Consider the following 22,302-nt stretch of genomic DNA (forward strand, 5'->3'; position numbering starts at 1 on the left):
AACTTGACATGAAAATTTGAAGAAGTTGTGAACATTATTTTTAAAATATGTAAGAAGAGAATATATAGAAAATTGAATTTAGTTTCTAAGCTACTAGTTGTTTTTTGGAAAAAAAAAATCCTATTTGATGAAAATTTCAAATTTCAATGCAGTGGTACTAAAATTTCAAGAAAAAAATAAGAAGTAGATGTATGTCTGACCACCCTAATCACAATCAAATCATAATATTTTTTTATAATATTTATAATATAAGTATTAGACTCATGTCCGGATGTGACACATATTTTTTTAAATTTTTTTATAAAGTAAATAATTATTTATGAATTTTTTACTACAGCTTTTCATAAATTCAGAAACTCCTACGTCTGACCACCTTAACTTGGTCAAAACCTTATGAAATTTTTTAAAAAAAAAAATTTCTCTATAGTAGATGAAGCATAGGATATGACACATTTTTGGATTCAAAAAATGTTATACTGTTTGAAAGTTATGAGTGTTTTTCAATCAATATATCAATTAGGACTATTGTCAGAATTCAATTAGAAAATAAATAATAATTATTTATTAAAGTCGAAATAAGACAAGCCTTATATTGTTGGAAATCTGGGAATGTCCTTAAAAAACCCTTTTCGTTTTATCAATTTTGGCTACAAAAAAAAGTCGTTAGCCACCAGTGTAAAGTCTGGAAAATCAAGGAATACTGAAAAACACGTTTTTTCAGTTGACTTTCCAGGCTTGTCACTTCCAAGCCAAATACCAAAGCATTCCTGAGCCGAAATTTGAAATTTGAAAATCTGACTACAAAAATCGGATATCCAATTTTAATATATAAATTTGATTTTAGAGAGAGAGAGAGAGAGAAGGAGGGGGGGGGGGAGAGAGAGAGAGAGAGAGAGAGAGAGAGAGAGAGAGAGAGAGAGAGAGAGAGAAGGAGAGGGGGAGAGAGAGAGAGAGAGAGAGAGAGAGAGAGAGAGAGAGAGAGAGAGAGAGAGAGAGAGAGATTAGGGGAGAGAGAGAGAGAGAGATGAGAGAGAGAGGAAGAGAGAGAGGGGGGAAGGGAGAGAGAGATGGAGAGAGAGGGAGGAGAGGGAAGGTAGAGAGAGATAAAGAGATTAATGGAGAGAGAGAGAGAGAGATTAGTGGAGAGATTAGGGGAGAGACAGAGACAGAGACAGAGGGAGAGAGATGGGGAGGGGGAAGAGAGAGAGAGAGATAGAGAGATTAGGGGAGAGAGATAGATGGAGAGATTAGGGGAGAGGGATAGAGAGAGATTAGGGGAGAGAGAGAGAGAAGGAGAGGGAGAAAGAGATTAGGGGGGAGAGAGAGAGAGAGAGAGATTAGGGGAGAGGGGGAGAGAGAGAGATTAAGACATCATAGGACATCATGAACCCTTATGACATTAAGACATCATGAACCCTTATGAGATTAGGGGAGAGAGAGAGATTAAGACATCATGAACCCTTATAACCTCTTAGGACACCATATGACCCCTAATGACACCATATTGGGTCACTTTGGGTCATATTGTGTCCTAAGGGGTCATATTGTGTCCTAAGGGGTCCTATGGTGTCCCAAGACACCATATGACCCCTATGGACACCACATGACCCCTAACGACACCATAGGACCCCTTAAGACACCAAATCATGTCGTTAGGGGTCATATTGTGTAATTACTTTAGAAATGAAGACCCTCTCATGGATGAAAGAAAAATTCCAAATCCAAGACCTTCAAGATCCCCAAAATGGTTATTTGAAATCGATGAGAACATTATTGCGAATCTTGAAGGCAAGAGGTCAACAAGAACCATTTGGTTGTGGGCTACACAACTTTTCAACCAAAATTTTAGCAATAAGACATTGACCGAGCAATGCCAACTCTTTGTTCAATTGCTAAAGATGATAAAGATGAGACCATTGCTAAACAAATTGAAGATTTGTATGAACAAGAAGATGGAGAGAAATTCTATTATTGCAAAAAATCTATTTGATGCTCTCAATTCTATTGGAAATAATACCAAAGAAAGAGATAAGAGAGCAGATCGAAGAGTGATTACAACCTCCTTGGTAAGCCGTCAATTGAGGAAGGTTCATCAAATGAGACAAACTTGTGTTGATTTTAACATAAACCATAAAACTTTGGATAGAGTACTTGCACGAAGACAAAGACTTGTCGATCATCTTCAACAAGATACATGGGCATTTGGTGGGAGGCTTCCATGTGTTGATAGAAAGTTGACTGACAATGTGAAGGAAGAGATTCAACAATTTTGGTACTCTAATTCTAGAGTGTCACCCAATGTAAAGGACGTTTTGAAATTAAGAATCGGCAACCGAGACCGCACACCGCATCCCAAACATTTCTTGGAATCAAGCCAAACAATGTTGTAAAAAAAATTTTGTGAATTACATCCAACTTTGCAAATATCACAAAGGGCCTTTGAATCTTTGAAACCATTTTATTGTGTTCCTCTTAAGATTTGCAATACCTGTTGTTGCAAGTACCATGTGGAGTTTTCAATGTACCATGAACTTTTATGTCATATTCGTTCTATGATGCATACTAATGAGATGTTGCAGGAGTGTGGTGCAATGCTATTTCCGAGATCATCAAGAGACTTGCAAGATCTATTTTTATGCCCTAGAGATGATGGCTGCTATTTCTATAGAAATGATTGTTTGAATGAGAAGTGCTTAGAATGCGGTGGGTTGTCAAAGTTTGTTTCATGTTTTCATGAGGGCAGCGAACACGAGTTTGGAAATAATTATGTTGAGAAAAAAAGATATGAGACAATGAAATATACTTTGAAGAGTGGAGGTGAAGGTTCTAGATGCAAATTAGTCTCAAGAGAAGTGAGTATTGCTGATTTTATTTTGGATTTTAACGAAAATATTTTCTACAAGTATGCAAGGCACACCCATAGGTCTCAGTGGTTGGATCAACAGTTCAGGATGTGTAAGAACTCTTTCCCGATTGGCACTATTGTATCGATGGTTGATTTTGCAGAGAACTATACATTGCAACCATAGAATGAGGTACAGTATCAGTACTACAATTCAGTCCAGATTGCTATTTATGTTCACATTACATATAGACATGCTCCTAATAGTATAGAAGAGCAAAGAAAGATAATCAGGGAGTATCATTTTTATATGAGTGATGATAGATCACAGTCCTCTGAGTATGTGCAACATTCTTTCGAGAATTTTTTTGAGTTCTTGCATGAGAAAGATATTGCAATTGACCGACATATAATATGGTCAGATAGTTGTACGGGTCAATTCAAGAATGCCCGTATGTTTTATTGGTTGAGTAGAATGCATGTGGAGAGGTGTATACCTCATATTTGGTGTTTTTTGAGGCAGGGCATGGGAAGGGAGAGCATGATGGAGCAGGTGCATGTTTGAAGAGAGATCTAGTTAAGGAGCAAATGAGGATTTCAAGTGCAAATTTCTCTGATGCATGTTCTATTGTTGATTGGTGTAGTTCAGCATTGTCACATGGAGGTACTCTTGATTCAGTAGTGAGCAGATTCTTTTGGTGGGTTGAGGAGGGAACAGTAGGAGATAGATTGGATTGTCAAAGAATTAAAGATTCTTCAAAGATGCATTCATTTCTCAGCTCAGATGCAAGTACATGGACCATTTGGACATGAGCGTTGGCTTGTTTTTGTTAGAGTTGTGTTCGGTGTGATTGGGATCAGTGCGATTCAAGTGAGTGGGTTGATACGTGGGTTCCCCACTATCTAACTCCTTTATCTCAAACAATATCCTTGTCAAATGATGACATGGAAAGTTCACTTGAGTATGATCGTCTATTAGATCTTGTACAACCAGGACATGTTTTTGCAGTTGTTGCATCGCAAGGGAATGAAGAGAGATCAAAATATTGGTTGGCACAATGTGTACAGGGAAAACAAAAGCTAACACAACCAGTGACAGATGATGACGGATTCACATATCCTACAGGTTCAGTTGTTGTTGTGGGAACTTGATTGCGAACATAAATGATTAGAAAGAATGGCATACCTGCATTTGAAGACTATAAGAGACACAAAACCATTATAATGTATTCACACCTTATTATAGCTACAAATGTCAAGTTGTTGAAGCATCAAGCAAAAGCGAAGACCAAATAGCTATGGACAGTGACTACTGCTGATCATGAAGCAATACTGGATACTCTTAAACAAAGAGATGACCCTTCAAGCACACTTGAGTAGTAGGTCTTTAATGGTGCCTTATTTTTTTTATCATGCATTTCATTTCGAACAATGATCATTAAACCTTAATGATCAAGTTTGTTACGTGTATATTAAGGATGTCTTAAAAATGCAGGTCTATTGATGAACATTTTTTTTTGGCAACATGGTTTTCACATGCACATAGCGGGTACACGATATAATTGGAAGGGACGTATTTTTGCAACACGACTTATTATCATGCATTTGATGAGCTTTACAATTTTTGATGATATAATTATCGCAAAACTTTTATGCTCATGCAGGTCTTTATTGATGAAATACAATAGTACATCACATTATGATTTTTGATGATATACAGTTCATGCTAGATCATTCGCTGTTGACAAGACCCTCTCTTGGTGATGGTACATATTCTTTTGTGCATTATTGAGATAAAATTCTGTGCATAAACATTAAGTCAAGTGAATGTATTGCTATTTAGAAATGACCATATCTACCATCGTCTTCAACCATGCAGAGAAATGCAGTGAGAAGGGCTTTAATCAACATGCGTCTTTCTTCAAAGTTATGCTTGTATACTTTGCAGAGAAATTGGTAAGTTTCGTAACTATACAATCTTGTGCATCTTAAAAATGTTTGAAATGATCTATTTATAATTTGCCAAACTAATTTGTATTGAGTGTTATAATTTGTTTCTTGTAGCACATTCATTCTGCATAAAAAGGTTACTTATTTTGGTCTTCATTTATATGCAGGCATTGCTGTACGTAAGCTTTTCTCTTAGGACATGAGGATGTCTAATGTAGATGAAGTGGGATGTTGTATTTGTATATGGATGTGAATTGATGTAACATTATTATTATGATATACAATGTCCATGAGCAAATTGGTTTAGTTATATTGATGATAATGTCCATGTATTTGTACATGAGTACATTGGTGTAGTTGTATTGATAATGAAAAAAAAAATCATGTTTGCATATCCCTTCATGGATGTCACATGAAAGTGTAATGGTAATTATGTGTATACAATACATGGAAATATTCATGATCATTATGTGTCTACAGTGTAATGCTTGTTTATATATAATTTTAGCGCTCAAGGGACGATGCCGGTAGGGTATGACCCCAAGCGTTGGATCGAGTTGGGGGGGGGAATAGGAGCATGTGTAGGGTAATAATGCCTAACTGGACATGTCAGAGCAGACAGTTCATCATCGCGAAGAGCAGAATGAGAAATCGGCCACGTGACAACATTCGATTGAGTGAGACTGACGATTTTTTCGCGAATCGAAAAATTGTTGCCTTAATAAAATCGTAGGGCAAATTGAAAAACCGAGATAGGATTTTGTAGGGACCCCTCTCATGGCACCGTAGGTTCAAACGGATGATTCACAGGTGCCACAGATTCTGAGTTAGGGCCCATAAAAGTTTGACAATTTTGAGCACTTAGGGCGCTCAAGGGACGACGTCGGTAGGGTATGACCCCGAGCGTTGGATCGAGTGGGGGGGGGGGGGGGGGAATAGGAGCATGCATAGGGTAATAATGTCTAAATAGACATGTTGGAGCTGACAGTTCGTCATCGCGACAAGCAGAACGAGAAATCGGCCATGCGACAACATTCCATTGAGTGAGACTGACGATTTTTTTGCCAACCGAAAAATTGTTGCCCTTATAAAACCGTAGGGAAACTTGAAAAACTGAGATAGGATTTTGTAGGGACCCCTCTTGTGGCCCTGTAGGTTCAAACGGATCATTCGTAGGTGCCACGAATTCTGAGTTAGGGCCCGTCAAAGTTTGACAATTTTGAGCACTTAGGGCGCTCAAGGGATGACGCCGGTAGGGTATGACCCCAAGCATTGGATCGAGTTGGGGGGGGGAATAGGAGAATGCATAGGGTAATAATGCCTAACTGGACATGTCAGAGAAGACAGTTCGTCATCGCGATGAGCAAAATGAGAAATCAGCCACACGACAACATTCGATTGAGTGAGACTGACGATTTTTTTGCCAACTGAAAAATTTATGTTCTAATAAAACCGTAGGGAAAATTGAAAAACCAAGATAGGCTTTTGTAGGGACCCCTCTCATGGCCCTGTAGGTTCAAACGGATCGTTCGCAGGTGCCACGGATTCCGAGTTAAGGCCCGTCAACGTTTGACAATTTTGAGCACTTAGGGCACTCAAGGGACGATGCCGGTAGGGTATGACCCCGAGCGTTGGATCGAGTGGGGGAGAAAAATAGGAGTATTCGTAGGGTAAAAATGCCTAACTGGACATGTCAGAGCCGACTGTTCATCATCGCAATGAGAAGAACGAGAAATTGGCCACGCGACAACATTCGATTGAGTGACACTGACTATTTTTTTGCCAATAGAAAAATTGCTGCCCTAATAAAACCATAGGGCAACTTGAAAAATAGAGATAGACTTTTGTAGGGACCCCTCTCGTGGCCCCATAGGTTAAACGGATCATTCGCAGGTGCCACGGATTCCGAGTTAGGGCCCGTCAACGTTTGACAATTTTGAGCACTTAGGGCACTCAAGGGACGACGCCAGTAGGGTATGACCCCGAGCGTTGGATCGAATGGGGGGGAAAAATAGGAGCATGCGTAGGGTAATAATGCCTAACTGGACATGTCGGAGCTGACGATTCGTCATCACGACGAGCAGAACGATAAATCGACCACGCGACAACATTCGATTGAGTGAGACTGACGATTTTTTTGCCAACTGAAAAATTGTTGCCCTAATAAAACCCTGAGCGTTCGACCGAGGTGGGGGGAAAAATAGGACCATGCATAGGGTAATAATAAATTGTATCAAGTATTGCTCATTAAATGAATTGTATTGTATTGTTCATTAAATTAATTGTATTGTATTGTTCATTAAATGAATTATATTGTTCATTATAAAAACAACACTTACGATGAAATGAAATGAATTGTATTGTTCATTAAATAGCCATTATTAACCATTGTTAATTATTGGAATGAAGATTAAAGATTTCCATGATAACACCATGCACAGATGAGCAACAATTTATATGATCGAATATCAACTTCTGTATATATAAAAATGTCAAATGATTACAAATGTATGTCCATACACAAATATGGCATAAACGCCAACTAAAACAAAATGTATGTCTAAATACGTGAATGTATGTCCATATACAAAATATACATACCAACTAGACATGTAAGCATCCCAAAACTATCTACAACATCCTAAGCTGCTGATGGATCATCAAAATCGATCCTCTTCGCCACACTGCTCGGCTCTGAAGGATCCTGCACAAGAAAAACAAACCACGATTAATATTAGTTATATTATATAATTGACATTCGAAAAGTTAACATAAAAATGAACTATAATTGAACTATTCATGTTTACCTCATCTCCACGTTTTCTCTTCAGCTTTGTAGGACTCTTGATGTATGTCTTCGATAGAGGAGGTATATTTTGAATATTTTCATACACAACCTACATATGTTTAGAAACATGACATTGATACAAGTTAGCATATAATTGTCACTGATAATAACAAATTATATCTACTAATCAAAAAATAAAATAAACACACATCTACTCGAGGCATCTCTTCTTCTTCTTCTTCTTCAGGTATACTGGGTGTAGTCATCAAGGATGTGAAGCCAAGAATTCTCTGTATATATACACAAGTATATGAAACTATCAATCTATGTCTAGACATGTATAATCACTATAAGTTATTTAAACTATTCATTCAATCATATTTGCATTCAATTACCTTTCCCTTGTCTCCAACTACACTACCAAATCCTAAATCACACTGCCTCGCACTCGTGTTGCTTGTGCCCTACAAGAATAAAATAAGATATACATGCAAGTTACTACATAATCTAATTAATACCAATATAAATGATGAGCATGTATGTACAATAAAATACAAACGACTGGGTGCAATAATATAAGTACCATCAAGCTATCAAGGCCAAATGAAATGGCCGACAAAGTGCCCTCCTGAATCTGTCTCAACTCATCGTCGGTCATCAACTATTAAATAGACCATGTAAATAAAAATTAGTACTTAATATTATCTAATTTATAAATATTTAATTAAAATATAACATGAATTGTGAAAATACAAATCTTACCACTACATCATCAATGTATGATGTCGGTGCCTCCTCGCCTCTAGCATGTGAGGACTCCCTAGGGTATCCTCCAGTCTGTGTAATAACATCTGGTGCATCATGCATCTCATGCACCTCATAATCTGCACTGTCCACAGGAGGATCAACGGGCTGTCCAATTGGACCCAAGCATACGTGCCCACACATGACACAACTATGGGGCATGCATATGTGTGGAGTCGAGGATGATGTGTCAACGTCACCGGATGCACCGCTACCATCAAGAGTAGGCTGAGCTACTGATGCAGCCTGAGAAACCAAAAGGCTACTCAAAGAGTGAATAGTCGATATGGTCTGTGAAGTCGCCTCACAAATGATATTAGGATGCTGCACTGCAAGTGGGGGATCAACAGGAGGAGGGAGGACATATGGGCCCTGGACTACTCTAACTGCCCCAGGTCTATTTTGGGGCATACCTAAACCTACACCCAAGAAAGGTTGGATGTCAAAGTAGCTCACATGTTTGTTTAAAACAAACTTAGCATACAATTTTTTTATGAAATAGAAGGGGATATCAAGATTGTTGTTGGGTGGTTTGTCGAAAACCATCCACCAACACTCCCAAAAAAATTTCACAATCCCATCATTTGTGCACCATTTAATAGAAATTTTTGTTTTTATGGGATCTACGGGCTAACCAGTACGGGGATTGACAAACAATGAGGCGATTTCGGCTTTGGATATCTCAAGATCCTTGATATCCTTATACGACAAGCCATCTGCATATTTTTCCCTCATAGAATCTCGCCACAAAAGGGCAACATTATGCTCCTTAGTCATGGTTTCCATACTTTTTATGATTGACATGAGAGGATCAAACATTGGGTTTAGATGAGGGATCCTACAATATACTTCTACAATCCCCCTCAATTCATTCAAATTTTGTGCAATCAAATCCTGAATTGAAGGGGGGTTTGGTAAATGAGGGTTTGGTTGTTGCAGTTGTGGTTGGTCAAGGTTTTCATTATTATCCCCCATTTTTAACCTAATTGAATGTAAACAATTAAATTTAGTTAACAAATTTAAACAATTAGGTATTAGATTTTAAAAAAACCTAGTTTTCATGAAAAAACCATATTTTCAATGAAAAATCAAATAAACATTAACAAAAAATACAAAAAATGAATGAAAATGATTGAAAACGATAAAATTCTTACCTCTCAATCTATTTTTTAGCAATTTTTTGCCAAAACACTAGATATCGGGTGCACCGGATATCGAATTTGATGAAATCACGCGGCTCGTGAGTTAAAAATGACTCACGGGCTGTCACTGTCGAAATAAAAAAGTCTCAAAAAATCAAATAGATTTTATCGGATATCCGATTTTTATACTTAAATTATTTTTAAATAACATATATAATATAATAATATATTACATAATATAATAATATATTACATAATATATTATTATATTATATAATACGTATTGTATTATATATAATATAATATTATATTATATTATATATAATATAGTATAATATAATATAATATAATATAATATAATATTAAATATAATATAGTATAATATAATATAATATAATATAATAATGTATTATATAATACGTATTATATAATATATTATTATATTATATAATATATATATATATATTGTAATAATATATTATATAATATATTATTACATTATATATATTATATAATGTAATAATATATTATATATTATATAATATGTAACATATAATATATTTTTTAAATTAAAATTACAAATAAAAAGTGGATATCCGATTTGCATAGGTAATTACCAGGCCAAGGTGTACTGACACCCAAGCCAAGCAAAAAGTCAACATGAATTTTCGCGTTTTTAGGCAAGTGAGGAAGGCTATTTTTGTCACATCGCCACTTTTTGGCCCCCCTTGCCTGCACTAACCCAAGTACAATGTGATACATCATATAGTCTTATTAACAATTCATGACATAATCTTAAATTCCATCTACTACCTTCTTACAATTACAATTACATAAAATACATCATGAGCATAGCTCTTCCTATTATAAGATCCCAACTACTACATACAAGAATAATACATTACATGAATTTCATCATATTTATTACATAAATATGCTACAATGTACATCCATAATCATCATGGAGAAGAATCCACATCTATGCAAGAAGAATCTAAGAGAACATCCCAATGGCTAAAAAATACCAACCGCCCGACCATGTGGAACCAAAGGAACCACCCCACATGCTAGGAGATGACACAAGGTCCTAACACACACTCTAACCTAAGTTTGCACCTATAACGAAAGAGATTAATCACACAAGGACTCTCATGCAAGAACCAACACAAAACAACAAGAATAAACTCCCAAAGGCATACACCTTAACAAGACATAAATGTAACCAATAAGGCATAATCATGAATCATCAAGGAACACATGTAGGGGTGGAGTGTCATCACATGTCATCCTATAACATAACAAATATAACAACATAAGGCACTAGCCTGATGGACATGTGGAGCCATCTCATCCTATGAGAGATCAAGGGAGATTGGTTTGTCATAGCAATGGCCTTCTCATGCTTATCCTAAAACATCCTCCCTAGGATAAAGTCATGAGGCCCACATCAATTTTATCTTTATTAATGAATCTAACTACCCAACCCATTAATTATTAGGTTATCACTTATTTACAATTCATGGTAAACTCCCAATGTGCTCTGGCAATTTAGACTTCATGCATCCTTACAAGGAACCTCATGCAAGCTTATCTCTCGTGACCTTGATCATCATAAGGAAGCCCACTCCCCCTAATATGGCCCGAAAATAAATCACAAGTGGCTCTAAACCATAATGAAATATGAAAATATAACATTCATATGAAGCCAAGAACATCCACACATACTTCTACAACACACACAAGGCTACAACAACACCGAGTATAACAATGAGCCTCTTGGCCAACAAAAGGGCATAATAAAGTCATCAATAATCTTCCATAAAACATGTAATTAAGCTATGACGAGGCCTATTCACTTTCTGGATTAAGAATAGCAACATAAGCATCTCCCTCACATGGCACATCAACATGGAGGAGAATTCATACAACAACATAAAGTATAAGAGATGTCAAGACCTCAAGATAATCCATAACAAGACTTAGAAAACAATCAATTCAAATCTAAAAATCATCTACAGACTGAGAACAAGCCTTTGGTACAAGATTCAATCGGAAAAATTAAGTCAAATTAAGCAAAACTATGAAAAACACATAAATCAGATATGGTTGCACATTCACACAATAGGTTTACACATTCACACAATTGGTTCACACATTCACTCAATTGGTTCGCACATTCACACTAATAATGCAAATACAAAAATTTCCACAGAAAACTCTCAGCAAAAATATAAAATCAAGTCTTTAACAAAAGGGCTCAAAAATCATATGGAAAGAGTCACCTAGAAACAAGGAATAAGAAGGCACAAACGAAATAAATGATAAACAATTATAGACAAAGATCTATCAAAACTTCCTTCAGGACAATACACATATAGAACCATTTCAAACACTCAAAAACTCCAACAAAATCATAATCCAAACACCTTTAGTCTATTAAACTTGCAAAAACTAATCATACTCAAATACAACCAAATGGATCAACAAATAAAGATTTTCATAGGGAGGAGATTCTCAAGGTCGTGAATGACATTTATAGAAAGACCAAAATAATATTTCCAGCAAACTATATAAAATTCCTTGATCGTCTTTTTCTCGGATGGCTACTGGAGGTGTTTCTTGCCCACTGGGGATTTTTGAATCCCCTCTGTCTATTGGTGTTGCGAAAGGTGGATCTTCTTCTGCCTACGGTGGTCCTATCTCTGCTTCGGGGGATCCTGATCATGCCAATGTGGGTGGTTCAAGGGCTATGGTGTGCCTGCAGGTCTCTGTAGGTGGTTTTGGTTCTACCCCATTGGCTTCTCCTTCCACTTCAGGTGCTCGTTTGTTGCCTTCAGTGCAAGCTCTTCCCTCTTCGGGTGAGGGTGTTTTGTCTGCTCTGCCTCCTAGGGTTAACCACTCCAATGTTGGGGTTAAGATGAGGGTTGATCCTGTGACATAGCCTTTTCCTGTCTACAGGTCCATTGCCATTTCTTTTGAGGAGAATATTGAGGTTGAGATTGATCATGTTGCCTTTGTTTTTGCTGCTCATGGTATTATTTGTAGATTTAGAGGTTTTTGGTCTAGCCTTCCAGAACTTCATGTGTGGATATCCAAGCACTGGGATCCCATCTTGTCTAGTACAATTCATATCTTCCCTTTGGCTAAAATGTTTTTCATAGCAAAAGTTGAGAATGTGGAGGACAAAACCTGTATTCTGTGTGCTCATTTCTTCAACTAGGATTATCGTTTTGTGTTAATGATTAAGCCTTGGCACAAAGATTTCAATCCCTCTTCTGAAACTTTCAACAAGATGCCTATTTGGGTTACTCTCCCTAACCTCCCACTTCATCTTTGGATGGATTCTCTTCTGGAGGAAATAGATGAGGCTCTTAGGAACTTTCTGATGTTTGATGTTGATTCTTTTAATACTCACCATTCCACCTATGCTCGCATTTTTGTGGACATTGATGTGTCTAATGGTTTGCCTATAGAGATTAAGCTTATGTCTTCTAAGGGCCATTGGATTCAGTCTTTAGACTATGAAGGGATTCCCTTCAAGTGCAGAAAGTTCTTTAAAATGGGTCATGTTGTTGCTAAATGTGATATTGGTGTTACTAAGAAATGTTCTACATCTTGGTGGAACGGTGCTTCAACTCAGCATTATTATGTTGTGAAGAATTCTTCACAGGGAAATTTCTCCCAAGTGGTTGCTCAGGATTGCCCGGTTGCTACTATGGCTCCTTTGGAGGATGGGGAGGCTTCCTCTAGGGAGGGTGGCTCTGATTCTTCACGAACTATGGTGGCTACTGGGCCTTGTGGGTCGCAGCCTAGTGTTTCTTCTGATGTGGTTGTCCTTCCCGTTGCTAATAGGGAGGAAGTCGATGTTGTTGGATTTTTGGATGTTGCTGGTCATTTGGGCTTAGCTGGCTCTTTCTCGAGTCCTTTGCACTCGACTTCTTGGATGGATTCCACTACGAAGGTGGAAGAAGGGTGGATATCGGTGAAAAGGAAAAAATCTAAATCTGCGACTACTTTTCATATGACCCTTCGCTCCCAAAAAGGGGAGAAGTAATGTGTTGTTTGTCCTCTTCTAGTTGAGGGAGCTAGCTAAAACCCCCCATTGTGTGCATTCCTTGGTGTATGCTAGCATTTTTATTGGGCTTGCCTTGGTTTCTTGTTTGTGGTTTGGGCGTGTTGTCTGTTCCATACAGGGTGCATGTAAATCTTTGGGTATAGTTTCTTGCTATCCTATTTTCTTGTGTTGGTTTGGGCTACTATTGTTTAATGTTTATCTTTCTGAGTAGCCTTATCTATTGGGTTCTAGTCCATGTTTCTCTTTTGTAAGGGGTTTTGGGTCCCCTCAAAACCTATTTTTGCCTAATCAAAAACTATATAAAATCCCATATAATATAAAGTTCCTCCCCAATTATTATATCAGAAACTATAATAAAACTATAGAATATACATATATTTCTTCAACCCATACCCAAAACACTTGTAAACACAATGCATACAGAGAAGCCATTTAAACCAAAATACAAAGGAACATGAGCGCTGACCTGCAACTCGTGTAATGGAATGTAGTTGAAGAAGAGCTCCCCAAATCCAAGCCAAAACTTAGTCCACAAAGCTCCAACAAAAGTCCAAATGCAAAAGAAATTCAAGAGCCAAGAAAATTGCAGAAAGATATTTTTTAGAGAGAAGAAGCCAACCTGAAAAACATCACAAGAATGAAAATAAAAACCAAACAATAATAAAAACCAAACAATAACGAAAACCCTAGCCTCCATACCGATCAATCAAAATATTCGGTTTTTGAATATATTTTACTAACCTCACCATATAATATAATTTTACCTCCCATTTCAAATTCAACCAATAAGAGTAAAGGGTAGGTAAGGTAAATATAAAATGTGTTTATACACCCAACTTCAATAAAGGTCAAACTTTATAAATATACATAAGCTATAAACATAAATAATCAAATAGGAAAATTAAATTAAATAAACCAAAGGCTCATAAATAAATAAAAGAACCAAATAAATATTTAATATCAAATAAACAAATAAACCATAGGCAATTAAATAATCAAATACCAATAAAAGTTAAATCACAAATATTAAATAAATATTAAACAACCATAAAGGTTAAATAAGTAAATATTAAATAAATATCGAATAATCATAAAATCGATAAACATTAATTTTAGAGAACAATGGGGCATTGAGAATCACAGAGGTTGAGATTGAGCAAACTACACTACAACATTTTGAGAGAGTTTTGGGCAATTACAATCAGGCATGTAATGCATTAGATGTTAGGCTATCGAAAATTTTGCAAAAGCTGGTCTCTGAGGAGGAGGCGAAAATGTTAAGCGAACCTTATACATTAGAGGAGGTTAAGAGAACAACATTCGAACTTCATCCACATAGGGCCTCGGGTTCGGATGAGATGATTGTTCAATTCTACCAGAAATGTTGGGAATTTTTGGGATATGACATCTGGTTGGTCGTGGAAGAGTTCAGGAAAAAAGGAAAATTCACAAAAGAAATGAATAATACTCTCATTGCCTTAATCCCCCAAAAACAGGAGTGTACTTCAATGCATGATTTCAGGCCCATATCGTTATGCAATACTATATACAAAATCATCTTGAAGGAAATGGTTATTAGATTGAAGAAGGTTTTACCTAACCTCATCTCAGAGAACCAGAATGGATTTACTCCATGAAGAGAATTAGCGGACAATATTATTCTTTTGTCTGAAGTCATGCACTCCATACACAAGGAGAAAATCAAAGGTATGATCATAAAGTTAGATGTTGCAAAAGCATATGATAAGGTGGTTTGGAAATATTTGATTAAGGTACTAAAATGCTACGGCTTTCCAAAAGACTGGATAGACTGTATAAGCTTCTGCATTCCACAGTTAATTTTTCTTTACTAGTAAATGGAGCGGTATGTGGTTTCTTCAAAGCTACCAATGGGTTGAGACAAGGGGATCCCCTATCCCCTTCCCTCTTTGTTCTCATGGTAGAGGTACTTGGGAAACTAATTAAAACAAAGCAAGCGGCTAGGCAATGGAATGGTATTCGAGTCCACAATATGCTTGAGCCCATTACCCATTCACAATTCGTAGACGATACAATTCTATTTGGAGAAGCTTCATTGATGGAAGCCAAAGGAAATCTGGAAGTCTTAGATGAATATTCTTTGTTGTCGGGTTAGGAAATGAATAAAGAAAAATTGCAAGTACTCTTTTTCAATACAGGCAAAATTTCTCAAAATCGCATTGCTCATCTCCTTGGTTATAGTATTGTTGATCTCCCACTTAAATATCTTGGGATCAGAATTAATATGGGTAACAAACTCAAATATGGGAAGATGTTCTAAACTCATGCAAGGCAAAGTCAGAGCAATGGAAGAATAGATGGCTTACACAGACTAGTCGACTATTAATGATAAAATCCGTGTTATTGTCCAATCTATAGCATGCAATGCTTTCAAATGTCTAATCTGGTTGGTGCAAAATTAGATGGTCTTCTAAAAAAAATTGTTTGGTATGGGGATAAAGACCAAAGGAAGACTCCACTAATAAACTGGGACACCATGTGCATGTTGAAAGAGGATGGGGGTGCGGGGCTGAGAAAAATGAATGCTCAAAACTTGGCCCTTGGTGCGAAACTGTCTTGGAAAATGTATAAAAACCCCAATAAACTTTGGTGCATAATTTTCTAGAAAAAATATCTTGACTCTAATGAACCTAATCGAATATTCACAATTGTAGACACTGAAAAGGGGTCTTCCACTTGGAATTTCCTTTGGAAAAGCAGGCATATCATCACGAACCATATTTCTTGGAAAATAGGTAACGGGTGTAAGGCAAAATTCTGGAGGGACTCATGGGATGGGGAACTGCATTTAACAGAAGTTTTTGAAGACCAGGATTGGATTAACACAATTGAATCCACAATAGGAGTGTAGGTTGTTAATTATTTTGAGGATGAGGATCGACATGGAAAGAAGGTTTGGAAATAGATAATGATTGGCAACCCGAAGTTATGTAAAATGCTTGAAGGTATTCTGTGAAATAGAACGATTTTAGCCTCAGATGAAGAAGATAGTATATTCTGGTGTGCATCTAAGTCTGGTGAGTATAGTGTTAAGTTGGGATACGAATTTCAAAGGCATAGAGTTATCAATCCAAATTGGCCAAGCAAGTTGTGTTGGAATAACAGGGTAATGCCTAAAGCAGGGGCTTTTTTATGGATTGCTCTGAATGGGAGAATCCTCACAGGTGACAAGCTTAAGTCTAGGTATTCATGGGCCAAGTTGGTGTGTGTTATGCAAAGCTAGGGAAGAATCGGTGGATCATTTACTCTTCAACTGTACTTTTGCTCGAAGGTGTTGGGATTGGTTCCTGAGTATGGTTAATCTGTGCACAGTTAGAAATGAATCCCTAAAAGAATTTCTTGTCTCTTGGCCTATTTTTAGTCAGACAAAGCGGGGTGCTCTGTGGTTGATTGGAATTGCAATGGTTGCATGGCATATTTGGAAAGAAACAAACAAACGAATACTCAAAGAAATATCTAAACAAATTGAATTAGTCATTGATAACCTGAAGATAGTTGTAGAAGAAATTATTTGTGGCAAGTCAAGGAATGTCAAGAAATTCAGATTCAATGATTGGGACTTGGAAATGGAAAATAATTGGTCCTTCAAAAATACTATATACCATTATCCCAAAAAGAAAATAAATAGGAAAGAAGTTAGGTGGGAAAAACCTCATAGCAACTGAGTAAAATTAAACTTTGATGGGGCCTGTAGAGGCAACCCCAAGAAAGCTGGTTTTGGAGCAGTCATTCGAGACGATAAAGGGAATATTTTGTTTGGTACCTATGGACATATTGGCTGTGCTACAAACAATGAAGCAGAGATAAGAGCTCTAGAGGCGGGTCTACAGTTATGCAAACAAAAAGGTTTATCTAATGTGCATATAGAGGGAGATTCTCAGATAATTATAATTGGTGTTACTAACTCCAGGTTACTAAATTGGAAATTAGCTAAATGGCTTCCACGTATATACACTCTACTTCAAGCAATTAGTCCATATGAAATATCTCACATCCATCGAGAAGGTAATCAATTGGCAGATCTTTTTGCTAATCTTGGGGTCAACTCAGACATGGCAGAAGTGACAGTGGATTCAACATCAATAAGTAAGGAGATTACAGATCTGAGCATAAAAGACTTATTGGAAAAGAAATGTGATGGGGTTGGATGATGTCCTTGCAGATAGGCCTATGAATTTGGGATAGGTGGCAGTGGATTCACACAATTTTGGCAGGTTTTCTACTCATACTCGCATCGACGGCGCTCTGAGCGACATGTGATAGGAAAGAGTGATAGAAGGACATATTTTTTTGAAGAATGAGTGATATTGGTAGATTTGGCATGTGTTTCTTCAAATGGAAACATCTAGATATCTGAGTGCCTATTAATTGGCTTTCTTCATGTCTCGTCCTCATTATATGGAAAGATTGCTAGTTGTGGCACAAAGCTTTTGGTTGTGCTCGTGTTTGATTTCGGTTTCGCCCATGGCACACTTTAGCAACATTGGATGCATGAACTACAAGGAGACGTTGGATGCTCAACTCCACATCTTGTTTATCTCAGAGGAGCATGCCTACAACACTATTAAGGGTCCTGTTGGGATCACCCTCGATTTCGACCGCCATTGGTATGATTCCACAATATATGAAGTTGTTATTATGCCTCTTGTGGACGTCATTGAGTCTAGGGAGAGAGTTGTGGAGTTGATGTGTGGATTTGTCAAACCCGTCAATGGGATAGCATTGCCAACTCCATTTTAAGCTTTCCAGAGAATGAATGGATGAGCATACTAAAGACCTACTTCCAGCCGGAAGTATTTTTGCCCTTTGATTCAGAGGACGACTAGGAGGAGTCTGAAAATGAAGGGAGTGATGAAGTGAAAGGATCAGGGTCAAACGCAGGCGTTTAGAGAAGGAAGAGGTAAGAGAGATGATGAGAACATTCGGTGAGAACGCTTGGGAAGTTTTTAGGTGTGCAGTGCAGAATGGGAATATGGCTCCATTTTGTAGGATAACAAACTCATAGGTATGGTGGTTTTCGGCTGGGGCTACTGAAACTGTGATTAATGTCAGAGAATTTGTTGGGGTCATCATGTAGACCTTTAATGGTGGCAAATGATTTGTATTTGGTCTGAGTCTGGTTCTGCCTTCTGGTGTGCATGTTTAGGCTTGGGTTTATGTATTCAGGGTGGTGGATGTGTAGTGGTGTTTCCTTTGTTTTTACTATCAGGCTTTGATGGAAAACTTTTGTAATATTTATATATTAATATAGGGTGCTATCCCCATAAACAATAGTACTTACCATTAAAAAATAAAATAAAATAATTAAATAAATATAAATACCAAATAATTAAATACTCAAAACGAATAAACTAAATACATTAAAAATAAACATTATTAAATGTAAAACCACACATCAGGAGTCACATAATTAATCTAAGCATACTAAAATAAATCAACCATCTCTAACATACAACACCAAGAAGACCAAGCTCACTAACTGACATGGCGAATTACACCAAGATGCTGAAAACTCACAGTGAACATCTTAGACCTAGAGTATGTAAAGGGAACTCAAGTCATCTCTGAATCACATAAGCCATTGGAATTAAAGACACACTCAGACCTATGAAGCCAGGTGGAGTCGATATCTGGTACCTGCAAACCTTCCAACCACAAAACAACGATAAAACATGTGCATATATCTCATAATAGACAAGTGATAGAGAATCGCGATGACATATCCCACTCGCAATGAGTGATGTGACATCGTCCCTCTCACAAAGACAGACATATAGTATCAAACACATCTCATATACATATCATCATATGTAACCACAAAATAGGGTTAGTGTAGCCATAATTAAAACCATGATAAATCTAATCTATCAATAATCCATCGCATAGTAAGCATATAAAATTCATCAAATCACATGATCCATAATCATAGAGTCATCATCATATAAATCATCGAAATAACATGTCAAATAATGTCTAATCATCATAGTAAGTAACCGAAACACATGAGTAATCATCATCCAAATCATCAAATATAGTCCAAATAAGTATCAAATATGAAATAGAAGTCAACTCTAGTCAAAATAGGTCAAGTCAAGGGTGGACACTACACCATAACTTGGCCAATACTTATTCATTTTTCATCAAAGTTTAACCATGGGTTCCCACTTGGGCCTTCTTTGTGATGGAACCCTTACTTAACCATTTTAATTTAGATATCCCCCCAAAAGAAGACTTGCAAAAACTAGCAAGTAACCAGCCAAAAACTAAATTGGATTAAAATCTAACCTAATTTTTTTTTGGTTGAAGTTGATTTCTTATACACTTAAATACTCATCAATCAAATATGCCAGGTAATAAATTTCATGAGTTTGGGCTCACAAAATGGGTTTAGGTAGTAGAGCTTCTTTTTTATATTGTAAACAACCTAAATTGGAGCCCAATATTGCATTAGGTACCCCTTAAGTCTTCCTCCTTCACCTCTTCCAACATCTAGTTGGGACAAAGATCGTCCTTTTATACCAAGTGTCCTTTTCGTCTCTTCCCTCTCATGGACCCATGTCTACCATATCATGACCTCCTTAAACCAATACTTCTCTTCACAACTCATCTCCTCATCTCACCCTCTTTAACTCCTCTCCTCTTCCCCTTAGGATTTAACCCACCATGGTTCAACCTCCTCCACCAAATGCACTCTACAACTTCCTCTAAACTAACCACCTCAACATTATACACCCCTCCAACGTCCTTTGTTGTATCACATTCTTTCTTCACATCATTTTTGCACTATGCTCTACTACCACCCTTTATATATTATGTCACTCTATGATGTCCATTGCCTTTATGTCCTTTGGAGGACATTTAAAAGTTTCTATAACATCTCCTACACTCTTCTCTTCTATTACTACTACAATATTCTCTACACTCTCTACTGTAATGTCTCTTCTCTTGTCCTCTACCTTAGTAGATACACCCTCCTTTATTGCAACTTATTTTTTTATTCTCCCATGCATTTCCAAAGACATGCTTATGTTGCAACCTCACTCAACAAACTCTCCATGTCTTTGCATGGACATGTTGTTGTAACTTCACCTTCTATTGCTACCTCTTCATCATTTATTCCATCCTCAATCTCTTATACATTATTTTCTTCTTTTATTGTACACACAAGTTCATCAACAACCAATTTCATGTCCTTTTCACTCCTCTTCTCCATTACTACTCTAGTTTCTTTCAAACCTCTTAGCATTATCTTCATATCATCAATTCCAACCTTGTATGTGTTTCCTCTTCTCATAAGAACTAAAATTTATAAAGTTTTTCCAACAAGCAATTTCAAACTTTTCCCAATTTATTATCTTTCATATTAAAAAATTCTTCAAGAAATTACTTAATCCTTATTTTATATGTCACATTCTTTGTATTCATCCCTATATATCAATCATCTCCTTTTGGTATCCATACCTCTACATACTATCACCTATTTGGAATTTTCTCTTTTCTTTCCACTCCTCTATCAACAATGTCTATTCTCTTTGATGGCTTCCAACAACCCTTGGTATATGCCACCCTCATGATAAAAAGACTTCAGTTTATGCCTTCTTTTTTCATGGTAAAAGAACCCTGAATAGGCTAATTTCTTCATCTATATGTACTTTTCTTGTCAGGAAGTTCACTTCTTGGACAAAGCAACTTAACTATCCTGTTAACAACTCAATTATCGGTGACATCTTATAATATTGGCCACTTGTTGTTATATGATAATCCTTATATATATGTTCATCTCCACATAAACAAGTCATAGAATGTTGTAATGCCCCATTTGTAGGGCCAAGGGAAAAAAATTTAGAGCAACATTTTTAAAAAATGACAACTAACAACACCAAAGATACAATAGTGACTTATCACACTCACACTACTATGTGCACACAAGTGTCTCAAGAACACTACAACAGTGAAGAATCCCAATAAAAGACCTTGCTAGTGCACAACCAAGATGACACTAGCGTCCAAGAAAAACAAACATGGGACAACTCACCATGATGAAATGAAGAGAGAGAAGGGATGACTCCTTGAGGATTATCGACACAACTCATGACTCCACTCTTGTACAAATACACATGAATGACAAGATGAAGGAAACATCAACCTCTAATGCACATTAACCCACACTAACCAACTCAAGGCCAAAATACTTACAACACACGTAGAAGATTGAAATTGTTGAAGAGAGTCTAAGAGCCCATATTGCTCAAGCCGATGATGATTATATTGGTTTTGGAGGCAAGGGAGTAGGATGAGGTTCTAATCGCCTCCAATCCATTGAACGCAACCAACAACAAACCTACAACATGAGTTTCAATCTACATAAGAGATCTCTCAACTAGGAGAATACAAATCTCAACCAATTGAAGTATGACAAGTCACTTCCAAGCAATGAATCGCTTCCTAAGGTAAGGAGATCTCATAAATCCTATTTATAGGACACCTATCATCATCATGACAACCTAGGGAGACTCCAAAGACCAAGGGAACCAACTTCCACCCATTAAGTGACCCTAACAAATGGTCAACAACTAGTTCTAAGCAATCACTGTATAGAAATGGACATCCAAGAGATATTGCCACCCGGATGGGACACTAGTGCCCAAGGAAGATAGTAGTA

This window comes from Cryptomeria japonica, chromosome 4, assembly GCF_030272615.1.
Source record: "Cryptomeria japonica chromosome 4, Sugi_1.0, whole genome shotgun sequence".
NCBI classification, from domain to species: Eukaryota; Viridiplantae; Streptophyta; class Pinopsida; order Cupressales; family Cupressaceae; genus Cryptomeria; species Cryptomeria japonica.